The sequence below is a fragment of the Salarias fasciatus genome, chromosome 18 (genome assembly GCF_902148845.1).
Source record: "Salarias fasciatus chromosome 18, fSalaFa1.1, whole genome shotgun sequence".
Lineage (NCBI taxonomy): Eukaryota > Metazoa > Chordata > Actinopteri > Blenniiformes > Blenniidae > Salarias > Salarias fasciatus.
Genome location: NC_043762.1, coordinates 4,758,401 through 4,763,825, shown reverse-complemented (window position 1 = coordinate 4,763,825; position 5,425 = coordinate 4,758,401). Strand labels below are relative to the sequence as shown.

The 5,425-nt window shown below is 38.9% G+C and overlaps 1 long non-coding RNA gene across 1 annotated transcript; it reads left to right on the top strand.

The window, feature by feature from the left end:
* The first annotated feature begins 1,990 nt into the window (after positions 1 to 1,990).
* LOC115405147 (uncharacterized) lies at positions 1,991 to 5,052 on the top strand. Its single transcript, XR_003933420.1, has 3 exons — positions 1,991 to 2,089; positions 4,147 to 4,446; positions 4,527 to 5,052. It is a non-coding gene; the product is annotated as an uncharacterized LOC115405147 (long non-coding RNA).
* Positions 5,053 to 5,425: the final 373 nt, after the last annotated feature.

Here is a 5,425-nt window from a genome sequence, read left to right as displayed (position 1 = left end):
GCCCCTTTCCTTTTTTGATTGACAGGTAAGCGACAGGCTTGCAGACCTGTTTGATTCCTCCCAGTTCCATAGCAGTGGCACACCAGATAAATTTACCGGTATTTTTTTTTTTTTCAACGTGGGCCGAGTTGGTCAGGGCAGACTTAGTGTTTTTAAAGGGGTTTTTTGGCCAGTGGGAGAGGGGTATTAGAAGTCAGCTCTGTAGCTGAGACCGATTAGCCTTGTAAACTAGCTCCACCCACTCTACATTTGGATTGTGGAGCTAGGATGGGTCTGGGGACAAGGCAATAATAAGAGAATGCAATGTAGCAGTGCATCTAATGAGCCAATCAGTTTTGCCACTTTTTGTTTTCCAATTTCTCTGGTGAATTCCAGTGGCAAACCTGGATGTGACACCATCACTGTGCGTAGCTTCTTCCAAAACAGGCGTGGCGGAGATTATGGAGATGAACATTAACCATAATCTGAGAGCTGCAATAAGTAAAGTTATAGCCAAAATACCAAGTGTTATAACAATCAAACAAGAGCAAGAGTCTGCGCTTGTTGAGCTTCTAACAGGAAAGGACATTTTCACGGTTCTTCCAACTGGATTTGGCAAAAGTTGAATCTATCAGCTTGCACCATTAGTAACAAAGAAAATACAACCCACAGCTAACCCCATATTTATTGTCCTTTCACCACTTGTTGAGCTTATGGAGGAACAAATCAAGGACGCATCAAGGCTTGGAATCTCTGCTGCGCGACTGGATGTTCATAATGACACGGTCAGATAAGAGTGGAGGTATGTCGTATTTGGAAGTCAGAAGCCTGGTTACTGATAGAGAAGTGGTGAACTATGCTTGCAAATCTGGTTGTATCAACAGAACCTCCAGGGCATTGTAGTGGATGAGGTCCACGTAACATACAAATGGTAAATATGAGAACATTTTATTTATACAATAAAGGAAATTGTCCAGCTGCTCTGCCTTAAAAATAAGTTTAAGTGCCAACTTATTTCAGTGTGATTGAATGAGTTTCTCATGTGTTTAAGAGCCAAACATATTCAGCTACACATTTTGATGATGCCTTTGTTTTGAAGTGCTGGTTGGCTGAAGTGTGCTGTCAGTCAAAGGAGTAACCGACACCCCCTGCACGAAGAATGTATTGCCTTGTCCCCAGACCCACTCGAGCTTCACAACCCAAATGTGGAATGGGCGGGGCTGGTTTACCAGCCTAGAGACATGCCCATGGAGGGTAATCTTGTGGTCCCAAGATCTGTTCTGGAGAAACAACGCAACTCACAGCACCTTGGAATACGTTTCTGATTTGTTTGCTCAAAAGACTTTATTTTTCATTAAAACATTTTTTGAACTTCGCATCCCTGCCTTGGTTTGCTTTCTACACCTGAGCCTCCAACTGACCTCGTGACACTTTTATTATAAAATGCTTTATCGTAGCCAAAGCACACATTGCTGTACAGACAGACATTAAAAATACCGTTAAAGATACATTTTAGTGTGAAGCAAAAATGTTTTAAATGACTAAAAAAAAATCAATCAGTAAAATATTTTGACATTTCAAAAGAAACTCATTTATTTCACGAAGTTCATCTTCTGGAGACCAAGAAAGTGAGAAAGTTTCCTTTCAGTCCAACAGTTCCCAGGGCCTCAGCTGGTAATTTGAACCCAGGTTATTCTTGCTGTGAGGCAAGAGCCCTAATCACTGATCCACTGTGTGACTACAATCAATAATCATACTTAATAAACTCATTCATTTCATGAAGTTCACCTTATGGAGACCAAGGAAGTAGAAAAGTTTCCTTTCAGTCCAGCAGTTAGTATTTTAGTCCAGATCTGTTCCATGTGGACTAAAGCTGTGAACGGACCAAGAGACAGACATGATCATCAGAGCTGAGCTGCTGGATCAAAGAAACCACAGACAGATGTGTTGATATGAAATCAGAGAAACTCTTTATGGAGCAGAAATATGACACAGTCTCATCAGCTCAGCTCACATTCAGCTGCAGGAGGGTTTTTGTTTCACTCATTCTCATTGTGGGATGGGGATGGCTACAGGGTCTTTGGTTCTGGGACCAAACTGTATCTAACAGGTAAGAACAAACATTTATTCTATATTTGTCTTTTTTTTAATCAGAAGTCGAAAATATATTTAAAGGATTTTAAAATGTTATTTATCTGTTTATTGGATTATTCACCACAGCACATACTTCAGAAAGCAGTTACTTTCTGAACACAAACTGCGATTTCAGATTTAAGAAATTTCACAGCTTTGTTTTCAGATTACTTAAAATGTAAAGTTAATGCAATGTCATGATCATTTAAATTTGCTGAGTGTAACTTAGAAGAATGTGATTAATTGATCAGATATTGAACCACAAAAACACTGAACTTACCTTCTGAAACACACACATGCTGATTTGATGTTAAAGTAATGATGGGATACTTGGGAAAATCACTCTTGCAATTGTATTTTACTGTTGACATTTTCTAGAATGATTACACATCCAGATAACCACAGTTAAGGATAAAACACTGATTAATTCTGCATCCAGAGAGTTTAGTTTCTTTTCAAAGTGATAATTCATCTTTACTAATAAACTGACAGATTCCTGAAATCCTTTGTTCTGAATGTTGCTGAATCACTGCCAATATTTTAAAAGTTAAAAATACAATGGTAAAATAAAAATGATACAACATTTCTTCACATTAAGTATTGTGTCATTAATGAATGTAAAATATTTTCAGTTCCTGCTGAGGGGCTTGTCAACATATTTTAATATGAGGAATATAGTTAATTAACCTTTTGGAAAAAAAACCCCCATAATTTGCAGTTTTTTTATTAACTTATACTGCACTGGGTTGAAATAGTTTCATGTTTTATGAACTACAATTAAAACTAATGATGCTGACTTTAATCATGATGTTTCTTTAATTGTCTCTTGATTTTCCCAAATTGAATTTTAATGAACTGCCAAGTTCAGCTGATTTTGTTCTGCGATCTTTTCTTTATCTTACCTCCAAATATCTATAAAAACATCAGTGGGGAAGTTATCTAACCACTTTGCTTCAAAAACTGTATATTCATCCTGAAAATAAATGTATATATAATGACAATAACAATTAGATGGTCCCTACATTTTATCTTTCAAATTATAATTTATTAAGTTTTACTTTGTGTGTGAATTATCTCTTGGAATGACATGCATTAATAATTTTTTTTAATAGAATTTCTTGATTTATCTTCTTTGAATAAAGCATTTAAGTTTTAAATGCAACAATTGTAAAATTGAATTCAATATCACACCTTGAATTATGTCATATCATAAAAATAATCGTTTCTTCAAAATCACTTTGTGAAAATATACAAACTCAACTCATTGATCGACAGCATTGAAATTTTAACTGTTCTAATTGTTTTACATCATGTAATAAATTAATACATTCTCGTTCCCATGGAAAAGTCACAGCATTAAATAAATATAAAGATCATAGTTATCAAAAATAATGTGCAACTATAAACACATTTATAGTAACACTCAGATTCCTCATTAAAAAAATGTCAATGGATATGAAATGACTAATGGCAATTTTTTTTTTTTTTTTTTTTTTTTTATTACATAATGAACTAAAGTCAAGATTCTGACTGAACACTGTTTTCCTCCGACTTTCTCTGAGTAAAGACAAAACACAAGTCCCTCACACGATAACAGATACAACTACTTTAGAGTTACTGGTCAGACTCAAAAGCTGTTTTTAGACTGGAGGAAACCAGAGAACCTGGAGGAAAACAATGCATGAACAGGAAGAACATGCAAACTCCACACATAAACTCAGTCTGAGTTCAGCCTGGATGTGAAGCAGGAACTTTCTCACACTGACTCCACTGTGTGGCCCCGACTCTGACCACTTTATTTCTCTGTTAAAATCACTGTGAGCTGCAACACATGATGACCTGAGGTGAAGACAGAGTCTGATATCAACATGAACACAGTGAGCAGTGACCTTTGTACTGTGTTCACATCAATCAGCTGATTGATCAGAGTTGAGGTGGTTTCCAGGATCAGACTGAATGTAGCTGAGAGCTGGAAGCTGCTGTTGACTTTGTGGTTGTGTGTGTGTGCTGCTTGTTGCTGCTGTCTGATTCCAGAGCGGAAGGTAGTGAAGCCCGTGGTGAGCGTGTACCCAGCAGCCTCCAGAGATCCCCTGAAGAACCACCTGCTGTGTGTGGCCTCAGCCATGTTCCCTCCTGAGGTCCAGTTCTCCTGGAAAAGACTGAAGCAGAACGGCGGCCTGGAGGAGCTGAATTCCAGAGAGGGAGAGCAGCTGGAGCTCAGAGAGTCGGGACGCTCCACCTCCATCTTGGTGCTCGGTCAGCATGATCCTGAAACACAATATCGCTGCTCCGTGAAGCACGAGGGAGGAACAGTGGAGGCTGAAACAGAGCAAGGTAAAGAAGGTTTGATGACTTTAGCTGTGATTCACTGTCATTATTTAGAGCACTGACATGTTGACCTTTGCCCATTTCAGTCATAGAGGTCACTGCCCCTCCGTCTACTGCTCCATCGACTCTTCCTCCTTCTTCGACTCCTCGTCTTCCTTCTACTCCTCCTCCTCCTCCTCCTCCTCCAGCCGTCCCTCCACCACTCTGGTCCAGAGAGAGGCTGCTCTGCCTGCAGTACACAGTGCTGATAGTGAAGAGTGTGGTCTACTGCTTTGGACTCTCTCTGATGATGATCCTCAGAAACAAAGGACCGTCCACCAGCTCCACACATGCTGACTGACCTCCAAGAGCTTTGACGTCTCACTCACACCTGCTGGGAAACTCAAACATGTTTTCTGTCATCAACTGTAAAGAACAACAAAGATTATCTTGAAAGAATCTTCCTCCTGAACACATGTAGAAAACACAGAGAAGAAGAATAGAAAGAGGAACTTCAGTTCAGTCAGTATTTTAAACAAAGAAACTAATGACATATTTCTCTGCTTTTCCTTTTCATGATATTGTTTCTCAGTGTTAAACTTTGTTTACATTTCCTCAGTGTTACTTTCAGAATAAAATGTCACATAATGTTGATTTGTTGTGTTTTCTCTTCAGTCTGACATGTTGACCGCTAACAGGAAGTGTTTCACTCTTCATCAGGATAGTTTCTTGTGAAGTGAACAGTGAATGGGAGTTTTGATGATCTTCAGTCTCTTCCTCATGAAACACAGAGCTGTTCAATCTACTAAACTCTGATGACATTGATACTGATGGACTGAACTGAATTCAATCAGTTCCAAATATTTCCCACAGTGCAACAGTAACAGTATTCAGGGTCTCAGCTCACCTGTGTGTGGGTGGAGGTCTCATCAGAAACATGTTGAGAGGAAATCAAACCACAGAGAAGACAGACAGACAGGAGTGGCGTTCATGACGGAGCAGCAGC